The sequence below is a fragment of the Tupaia chinensis genome, unplaced genomic scaffold (genome assembly GCF_000334495.1).
Source record: "Tupaia chinensis unplaced genomic scaffold, TupChi_1.0 Scaffold000057_1, whole genome shotgun sequence".
Taxonomy (NCBI): Eukaryota; Metazoa; Chordata; class Mammalia; order Scandentia; family Tupaiidae; genus Tupaia; species Tupaia belangeri.
In genome coordinates this window covers 7,453,521-7,464,307 of record NW_006159515.1, presented here as the reverse complement: position 1 = coordinate 7,464,307, position 10,787 = coordinate 7,453,521, and the positions used below count along the sequence as shown (strand labels likewise).

At 40.8% G+C, this 10,787-nt stretch overlaps 1 protein-coding gene and 1 long non-coding RNA gene across 9 annotated transcripts in view; one reads left to right on the top strand and one right to left on the bottom strand.

The window, feature by feature from the left end:
- LOC114009921 (uncharacterized) overlaps positions 1-10,787 on the bottom strand; it is a 169,676-nt gene that overhangs the window by 31,408 nt on the left and 127,481 nt on the right. The window lies entirely within an intron of this gene.
- The window catches only part of MBNL2 (muscleblind like splicing regulator 2), a 180,073-nt gene that overhangs the window by 81,037 nt on the left and 88,249 nt on the right, over positions 1-10,787 (top strand). The window lies entirely within an intron of this gene.

The following is a 10,787-nucleotide window of genomic DNA, read 5'->3' as shown; positions in this document are numbered from 1 at the left end:
CTGCTGAATTCCAAGAACTTAGAATGGAGGCTAGCACAGGGAAAGTCGTCAGTGAGTATCCTTATCTAAAAGATGAGGAAACCAAGATTTAGCAAGATTAAGTATTTCATGCAAAAATCACATGTAAACCAGGAACCAAGGCAACCCATTCTCTTCCTTACTCTATGTAACTCCTGTCCTTCTCCTTTCCCCTCTCCACAACCATTCTCTGATCATCTCAGACCTATTCATACTCTAGATACACTTTTCTGTCTAAAATTCACCAATAATAGCATGGTAGTGTGTGGGGGATGGGGGAGTTTTATTTCTCCTGTTTGTTTTGAAAAGCATTAAAGTAATACATTGCAGCTGCAGTGGGGCTTCTGCAATGGAGACAGGTTAGTTTCAATGCAAAGACAAACTCACTGATGCATGACAGCTCATCCCATGACTATGTGAGCAACCTGGTACGTGAGGCGCACTGAAATCTCATAATACACTAAGCACGGTGAAATGAATAACATGTAGGGTAGCTGGCTGAGTTGGGAGAAAGGCAGAAAGAAAGTAATGAGATGTTAGGAATTACAGAGTCAGGACTGAAAATTGTTGTGATTGTTAGAATAGTCCAAATGACTCAGAATTTCCCAAACCATGGGTATTGATGGTTTTGGTTAGTACTAGATACCAGTTACTTTCCTTTTTTTCTAGATTGTCCCCATTCTTTCTGTCATTATTTCTTCTCACTCTCACTTTTCTTCCCCCAGTAGCTGTATACAATTTGAAGAGAATATATACAGTGTCATAGGGAATTATACACTCTCATATATATGGAAGTATATGTAAGACTTGGACTTTATTGAGCATAGTTTTTGCCATAGGGAATGTGTGCTCACTGGGAAGAGAAAGAGAGACAGTGAGAAGAAAAGTGAGAAATCACCCCTCTGAGGGAATGGGGATAGTTACACTGTAATCCCTTCTTCTCCATTCTCCTCTCAGGATTTTGAGCACACACACATGTGCCTGGCGTGATTTTCAAGTCACTGGGTCTGGGACTCAAACCAAGGTTGGTCATGGGAGACTCCAATGCCACCATGCCACCTGCTGGCCCCAATATATTATTTTCTTAAACGTTCGACTCTACCATTTTATTTCTAAATATTTGTTCTAGAGAAAAACTTGCCCCTTGTGCAAAAAGAGGTGTGTACATGGACGTTCATGTCAGTAGTATTAATAATAGTAAAAAGTAAAGCAATCACAAAGCTAATCAGTAAGGTAATCTAGAGAGAGATGATTTAATGAACTATGATTCATTGATAGCATGAAATATTAAGGGGCATTTCAAAAATAAGTTATTAATAGAATTTATCTATCATTTATATCAAACACATACACATGTATCTTGAAAACCAATCTCTAGAACACATTATTTTGGGCATGCACGCACATGTGGAAATAAAAAATCTTGCTGCAATATTTTGTATACTAAGATCTATTTGTACTTAAAATACAAATAAATATTAATATAGTCTATAGGTACACATATAATGTGTTAATCAGATTTTAGTAGCTAAACTAAAGCAAGAGACCAAAAAATCACATTGTTTTCAACCATGTGTCATAAACCAAGGAACAGAAGCTTATTTATCTTTCATTATAGTATGTGACTCACACCAGCCCACAGTCATACCCAAGGTTCCTTCCATATCATAGCCCTGTCATTCTTTAGGCCCTAGGACTTTATAATTGTATGGTCAGGGCTGTGTCATTGCTACAGCTAGGTCCTAACCATCTTTAAAGGACAAGAGAAAATATGGAGGAGACCCACTCACCATCTAAGGATTCCAGTTGAAAGATCAAACACATTACTTTCACTTACAACCTATTGGTAGAAACTTGGTCAAACAGCCATCCTTATAGCAAGGAAGATTAAAAATTCAGACCCCAACAAGTCACTGTGTAAACAACCATGGCTCTTTTATGGTGGAAGTAAAAGAGAATAAATTTTGGTGGACAGTTAGCTAGCTGTCTCCCCTACCATTTGGGGGACATAAATAGCAGTAAAACAGAGGAGAACATGAAGTTTTGTTCTAAGTGAGGATGATAAAAGATATCAAAGGAGATCTTTGCTTTATCTGTGTTTTTGGAATGATTTAATGTGAGTAGGAGAACTTATGATTCCTACTGGAGCCATCATGGTTGTATGCTGTGGTCACATGCCTCCACTGGCCTAATCTCCTGTCTAATTTAAAGTCCATAATGGCTCTCCACAGCCCAGTTGACCCCCCAACTGACCTCTCATAATTCTTGCAACATTTCCTGTCTCTTCATCAATGTTTACTTAAAATATCTTTACCCTACTATATCTTCCATGGTACTCGCCACTAAAATGCTTTAAAAAATCTGGTTGCTCGGAGATGAAAGTGGCATAGTGGTTAAGGTGCCAAACTCTCACATAACCAATCATGGTTCAAGTCCCAGACACCGTGGCTTAAAAATCACATAGGCACATGTGTGTGCATGCCCAAAATCCTGAGAAGAGAATGGAGGAGAAGGGATTGCAGTGTGGTCATCCTCCCTGGTGGGGGGGGAGTGATTTCTCACCTTCCCTCTCACTGTCTCTCTTGTCTCTCTCTCCCCAGTGAGTGAACATGCCCTATGGCAAACACTTAATAAAAAAAAAATATGGATGCTCAATAACTACTGGATTATAATTTTATCAAAAAGTCAGGTGACACTGGCTGTTTACCCTTGCAATGGGATTTTCTCCTTCACTTCTCTACACACACAAATATATCAGGCATCTCTAATAGTGATAGGTACAGTAAGAAGTTGGGATGATGAGACATAATTATCATTGACACGCGCTTTCTCCTTTGGAGCATCTATCTAATTGGCCAAATAAGATATCTGTGTCAAAACAGATGAGTAACGATGTCAGCTGATGTGCCCATGTTAGTGGTAAAGCTATTAAAGCAAAGTAGGACTTCAGGATGGGAGATGATGATTAGGATTAAGAAATGTAAGTGACTGTTTTTAATAAGATGAGACTGGAACTGTCCCCCCCTCCCCTAGGCATATCTGATATTTGCCTAGACATAAAGACATCAACATATATTGGGAGGATGGCGTGAACATTATTGATTGCCTGTAATACGCTGCACACTATGTGAGGCATCTTGCATTCATTTTTCCATTTTTCCTTACCATACATGAACATAGGTACCCCAATATTGCAGATAAGGAAAATGAGGCAGAGAGAGCTTATATTAATGATTTGGGGCCCCGTAAGTAGTAAGCAGAAGAGGCGGGATTTGTGTCCAGGTCTATCTATTTTCTAGATAGATCTAGAGCTATCTGGTTTCTAATTGCCTTACTGTGTCTCAGAGCATTTTCAGGCAGGAGGAAACACAGGAGCCAAGTAATGGAACAGAACTGATTCTGCTTTGATGAGGGGCAAGGAGGAGAGCAGTTGAGTGGCTGGATGTCATTCCATATGCTTTTAGGTTGAGGTCACCCTGTGTCTGAGGTGCTCCTGTACAAGAGGATTGAGTTACTCGTCCGAAATGCTGTGTCATGCTGCACATGGCAGTGAGTGTTCCTCTGGCTCTGAAGGAAAGACACCTACAAGCCAATCCAGTGTGTGGTCCCAATTTAACAAACCAGCTTAGACGAGTGGTTTAGTTATCTGAAGCACCACCAGCCTATATTCATCTATCAAGAGCAGTTTTTGACTAAGAGTCTCACAACTTTCCTGTCTCAATTGGTTGCTCTGGGTTCCTTGTGGTTACTAGAAACAAGGGCTGGGGTGGGCTTTCTGGTCCCAGACCCATGTGATTTTAGCGCAGTAACCTCTGTTCCTCTCAGGTTTCGTCTGGTTAGACTAAGATTCCTGCAGTCATTCTCCAGCACATCCCTGAATTCCCTGGTACTGCAGCTTCCTTCCCCTATTTCTTCAACATGAAGCCCTTCTCATCTGAAAAAACAAAGCAATTCTCTTCTGGATCCTTCATTGTTTTTCCTAAAGTTTATTTCTTTCTTTCTTCTATGAGCAAGAGAGACAAGAATAAAAAGAAGGAGAGAAAGTAAGAGAGACAGGCACCCCCAGCAGAGTCTTGATACCATAAACCTCTCCCTGGAGCCTTAGGTAACCACAGACCGTGGGCACATGTGTGCCTGGCATGTACAGGGGAGTCTCCAAACAAGACCCCAGAACTTTCCCTCATGGATCAGCCTAACCGAGCACTGTTTTACCACAGCGCCACCATCCAGCTCCTCCTCCCATTCTTTAAAACGCATTTTCATTTGGAAGTAGTTTGTTATTTTGATCAGTCAAATAAGAGGAAAAGAATCCCAGTTAGAAAATATGGATTATGGAACATTGAGGAGCTGAAGGCCAAAAGAAGTAGTTGTATTTTTTTGCTAAAGGTTTTTTTTTGTTGTCAAGTGTGTTTGGGTGGGGGAAACCTTTAAAGTCCTTCAAGCAGGAGAATGATAGGACAAAAAAAAATGGATGTTTCTGCTATGTAACTTGGTGATAGCAGATAGGGCTAACTTCAAGTAGAAAAATGACTATCTCACTACTATTTACAGAGGACGACTATATGCCCAGCACTGAACCAAACTCTTTAAAATATTATTTCACTTAATTCTCACAACCAATCCTATGAGATTGTGCCCATTTGGTCGATGTGACAACTGAAGCTTAGAAAGTTGTATTTTTCCTGTGTCTGGTCCACGGCTCAGTTGAGTTTGAACCTAAGAATTTCAGTTTAGGAAACCAGCAGTTAGCGTAATGGCTGTGTCGCTGGACTCCCACGTAGTTGACCGCAGTTCGCGTCCCAGACCCAGTGGCTTAAAACTCACGCCGGGCGCATGTGCATGTGTGCCCAAGATCCCGAGAGGAGAATGGAGGAGAAGGGATTGTGGCGTGACCATCCCCCCTCGGGGGGTGATTTCTTGCTTTCTGTTTCTCTGTCTCTCTTTGTCTGTCTGGCGAGCGCACGCACCCTATAGCGAAAACCTCCCCCCCCCAAAAAAAAAAAAGAATTTCAGTTTGAATTCAGTAAGTATAAATACATCACTACCATGAGGGCGGAGAAACTTCAGGGAGGCTGTTGTGGAGTCCATACATCATCAGGGCCCAGCCTCTGTCCTCCCCAGGAATAGAATAGAAAGGAAGGGAGAGAAGGAATGACAGGAGACAAGTGGAAAGGACACTGAAGAGAAAGGAACAGGACTGAAGGCCCTGCAGGTCTCCCACATTTCAGTGTTCATGTCTTAATTTCCCACAATGTCTTAATGGAAAAGTTCATATTTTACCATTTTGTGGTTGGGGAGACAGGTTGAAAAGTTTGAAATAACTGTAACTCCTGATGGTAGTTTGGGGATTTGAACCAGTTCTTGCATGACTCTCATCTTGAGACATTTTGCACCTCATTGCCATGTCTTAAATGTGGCTCCAAGTGTGAGCCTCAGGCATGAGGAGGAATCACAATCCCATCTACAGAAATAGCGAAACTGTGTCAGGGAGAAGAACATGGGGGGTAGGCCTAGGGATGGTAAGTGGGTAGGGTAAAAAATAGGAGTCTATTCAGATACAAACTCCTTAGGAATCTGTGGACAGGAGCTGGCCGTGTGGATTGGGTGGTGGAAGTCATGAGGCCAGTGCCAGCCCCCCAAGGGAAAACAAGTAGAGTCAGGAGGGCAGTAGGGGCTGGGTGTAGAGGAAGGTGGTGCCCACAGGGAGAAGCCAGGAGAAACCACTGGTGACAGCAGAAGAGATGAGGGGACAGCTGGCACTGGGGAGAACAAGAGGGCCCCAAGGCCAGAGACACTCAAAATGGAGGATGTAGAAAGGCTCAGAATTCACGCACATCTCAGTCAGTTCGCTGCCAGTCACCCCACACTGCCCAGGCTGCAACCAGGATATTTCGGATGAAGTTAAATTTAAGAACATATTTCCTCCATTAAATGCTGTAGCCGTGAAGGACACAAAAGTGTCTACTCTCCCAGACTCTCCTGCTTTGGGTGGCAAAATGCCCCATCTTCACAGCAGCTACCTTTGACTGGTTATTGTTTTCTAATAAAGTGTTTGCTGAACATTTGCCTTACATAAACAAATAGAAAAATAATAATAGTGTTCACTCCCTCTGAACATTATAGGATTGTGTAGGCTTCCGTTTAATGAGGTTTGGAGACAACATAGCAATTTTGATGTCCTGTCAAGCTTGTTAAATTGCGATTCTACCAGGATTTTACACTGAGCCAGAACCAGCATGTCCCAGGGTATAAATTAGGCATAATTGGATATGCACCGACTCTTTCAGGTCACTGGGATATAATTTAATGCTATAATTGAATAAATGATACTGTTGTGGCCTGAAAAGCCCTTTCCCAAAACTTCTTGTCTGTTCTTAGGAAGCAACCGGGAGGTTGAGTCTACTGTATAGCTTTGTAACAAACCGTTTTCCAGACCAACCCTCATATCTGAATAATGGCTTTAATGCAGACCTACTGGTTTATATTTTCAATGAAGGGGACAAAATTTGCATTTTTAAAAAGTTCTCTGATTACTTCAGTTGGAAAACCATATTTAGAAAACACTGCTTTATGTTATTCAGTGAGTAAAACTTTTGTCAAATTTTATTTAACTAAACTGTATAGGTATTACTTCAGTGGAGCTTAGTGGGGAGGGTGATTATTTTATCACATTACCTATACCTTTTTGTATGAGTTAAGATTTATAGTAAAAAGATTTGTTTACCATTTACATAGGTAAAAAATATAAAAACCGATTTATTTATTTTTGTAAATAATTATTTTATTTAACTTTATTTATTCATTCATTTATTTTAATTTGACCAGAAAGAGACATACAGAGAGAGAGAGAAGTAAAGTGAGAAAGTAAGCCACCAGGTCCTGGATTCAAACTGTGGTCAGCCATGTGGGTGTGTCCAGCGCTTTAACCACCACATCACCTGCTGGTCCCCCAGATTTATTTTTATTTTTTTAAAGTTTATTTCTTTCATAAGCAAGAGAGAGAGAGAGAGAGAGAGAGAGCGTGCACACCCTCAACAAGGTCTTGATGCTGCACTTTACCCCCATCTCTCAACCTGCTCCGGATCTTGGGCAAACATGTTCTCAGAGTACTCAGGGAAGTCTCTGGACTTGAACTGAGAACCTGCTCATGTGAGAGTACCTGACAGGGCAACCCATTTTGACTGTGCCACTGTTTGGATCTTACTTGTTTACTTTAAATTTAGTAATATTTGCTATTTTCCCATGGTATGCTATCCAAATCCTCTTACATACCCTGATACTAATGGGAATGTAAAGATCTGACAAGTATCTGATAGTATAAGATTTCAGAGTTTCTTATAGTGTAAGAATATCTCATAGTTTAAGATGTCTGAAGACCTGACTTAGAATCCCAGGTCTACCATTTATGCAAGTCATTTGCAAAGTGGCAATAATAATGACAATATATAGTCTGCTTAGCTCACAGAACTGTTATAAAAATAAAATGATAGATGAAAGTGACAATGCTTTGCAAACCATTAAATGCCCAACACATAATGCATTACTATATAGAATTAAAATAATAAGCTCTAGAGTGTTACCTTAAGGACAGTCCTTGAGGAGAGAAAGTTGGAGAGATAGTAGTTCTGCTTATTTAGAGAAGTTCTATTTGACTTTCATGCCTTATATTTGTTTTATATATTGATCTTCTACATAAGGCTTCATTGAAAATTCACTGCTTAAAAAAAATAGCTCTCATGTCTGTTCTATTGTGTTGTCTGTCCGTATTCTTCCTTCTTTTAATTGCCAGCCCATCCTTAAACAAATAACTGCTAATCATCATCATGATAGAAAGTTTTAAAAGACACAATTCCAGTTAGTTTGCCTTGACTTCTTATCAGGAGTTCTGGTTAAATTCTTTGGTTGAGTTTAAAACTAATGGTGAAAGTGAATTTTTAGATGAATTACTGTTATTCTCAAATTTTCTGTCTTCTACCCCTATGCATAATTAAGAAATTGCTATAGTAGGAGGATTTTTTCTTAGCTAATTACAATGTTCTATTTGGAAATAAGAGTGAAATCCATCATATATCAGGCAAATATGAGCAAATCAGATAATGAACCAGTCCCAATGTTCAACCCATATTGAGTTGATATAATTTTAGATTAACTGCTTAAAAGCCTAAATCATTACTTCAAAATCCCAAATCATCTATTTATATGCAGACTTTTGTGTTTTTTTTTTTTTCTCTCATTCTCATGGTGGGTTGCTCATGAAAACTTTAGCACATTTGACAGAAAGTTATCGAAGCAATAATTTTTTCTGAGATGAACTGAACAGGAAAGACAGAAAAAGGAAGGGGTAGAAAAGGAATAGAATGTGTGCATTGATTGTGTGCCACCCCTACATTCCCCCCCCCTACACACACACATGCACACACAGTGTTAAAGTAAAAAAATTAAAACAAAACCAAAACAGGTACCAATGAGGCTTTCTCTACCCCAAGCAAAGGGATGTCCTAGTATTATGACTGGATCCTAGCATTGTTACAAGGTACTAGCATAATGCCTTGCCTGAGCAGCTTCTGCTGTTCATCTGCACATATACATTCTTTTTTTTTTCTACTCACACAGCATAGAAAGGTCCTTCCAGACCAGAAGGACCTAATATAATGTCCAATCTTACTTCCTGCCATTTTTCAAGCCTTGTTCACTGCATTGCAACCTGGTTTTCACTCCTAACGGTGCCTTTGATGAGATGACAAATAACTAACTGCCATCTGCAATGGCCATTTTTGCAATGCATAACTTTACTCAGCCTCTCAGCAGTATTTGATACTGGTGAGCACTCTCACATTCTCCAGACCTGACTTGCTCCTTTCTTCTCTTTCCATCAAGACACATATTTCTGAGCCTTCCACTACCATCTGAAACCAAACTGATGGGATGGTCACCGCAGCATCACTGTAACCTGAATGACACATATTACATTTTTTTGTTTGTTTCGAGAGGTTTTTGCTATAGGGTGCATGCGCTCACCAGACAGAAAGAGCAGAGAGATAGAAAGTGAGAAATCACCCCCCAGGGGGGATGGCCACGCCACAATCCCTTCTCCTCCATTCTCCTCTCCAGATCTTGGGCACGCACGCACACACGCCCAGCATGAGTTTTAAGCCACCAGGTCTGGGACGTGAACTGTGGTCGACTAAATGGGAGTCCAGCAACACAGCCATTACGCTAACTGCTGGTCCCCACATATTACATTTTATTGCAATGGTTGGTTGACAGGATAGAGAGGCTAGTGCTGAGCAACCAATGCAAGTGCCTAGCACATAAATGGAAAACTCACCTTTTCATGCTCCTCATTGAATTCTTTCTATTTGAGGAAGGAATGAAGAAGCAAATACTTATAGAAAAACTTGAAAAGATAGTTAGCACCAGAAAGGCTAAATAAAGGAGGATTGGTGTCCTCCTTAGTTCACTTTTCATGGGGATGAACATGCATGGAAAGTAAAGAGTCTTATGACATTGGTCTCCTGGGGCTCAGTAGAGTCTGATGCTGGTTTCCAAGCAACAAGAACAAGATTGAAGGATTGTAAGTTCTAGTCTGGTTGGGAAACAAATTTGGATGGATTCTCAGTAGGATTTTAGGAACTTATGGAAGCTCAACCTTGGTTAGTTCTTTCTTGTTTATGAGGCCCTACTCCATGCCCAGCTCACTCTTTCTTATTTCTTTTTTTTTTTTTAAGAGAAAGAGATTTTTGCTATAGGGCACATGCACTCACTGGAGAGACAGAGAGACAAAAAAGCGAGAAATCAGCCCCCCCCTCAGGAAGGATAGCCATGCTGCAATCCCTTCTCCTCCATTCTCCTATTGGGATTTTGGGCATGCACTCACATGTACTTGGCATAAGTTGTAAGCCACTGGGTCTCAGACTCGAACCACAGTCGACTGCATGGGAGTCCAGCAACATAACATTATGCCATCTGTTGGTCCTACCCCCCTTTTTATAAATTTGTTGGAGGACTTGTGTGTATTTCAGGGGTTGTGGGGGTGAAGGTGAGAAAGCATCCCTCTGAGGGATCGACATGCTGCAATCCCTTCCCCATTTCTCCTTTTGCAATGTGGGATACACACACAGACATATGCCTAGTGGATTTTTTCAAGCTGCCACATCCAGAACTTGAAATGTACAGTTGCCCATGTAGGATCCAGCTGCCCTAACCACCACATCACTAGCTGACCAAGCCTGATTCTTTAAACCCTAAATTCGTATCAACATAGCATCCTATTAATTATTACCCTGTACATGTTCCTGTTATTTCTCTATTTAAATTAATGATCTTTTTGGAAGAAAGAAAACCTAAATCTTGGGACCAGCAGTTAGCATAATGGCTATGTTGCTGGACTCCCATGTAGTCAACCGCGGTTCGAGTCCAGGACCCAGTGGCTTAAACTCATGCCGGGCGCATGTGTGTGCATGCCCAGGATCCCGAGAGGAGAATGGAGGAGAAGGGATTGCGGCGTAGCCATCCCCTCTGGGGGGTGATTTCTCGCTTTCTATCTCTCTGTCTCTCTCTTTCTTTCTAGCGAGCACATGAGCCCTATAGCAAAAACCTCTCCAAAAAAAAATAAATTAAAAAAAGAAAAAGAAAAAGAAAACCTAAATCTTACAGGTCCCATCTGCCTGCATCCAGCATATAGTATATCTTCAATAAAACTGTATTTATTGAGTAAGTGAGTGAGTGAGTGAGTGATTATTTGACCTACCATCCTAGTTGGTTGTCAT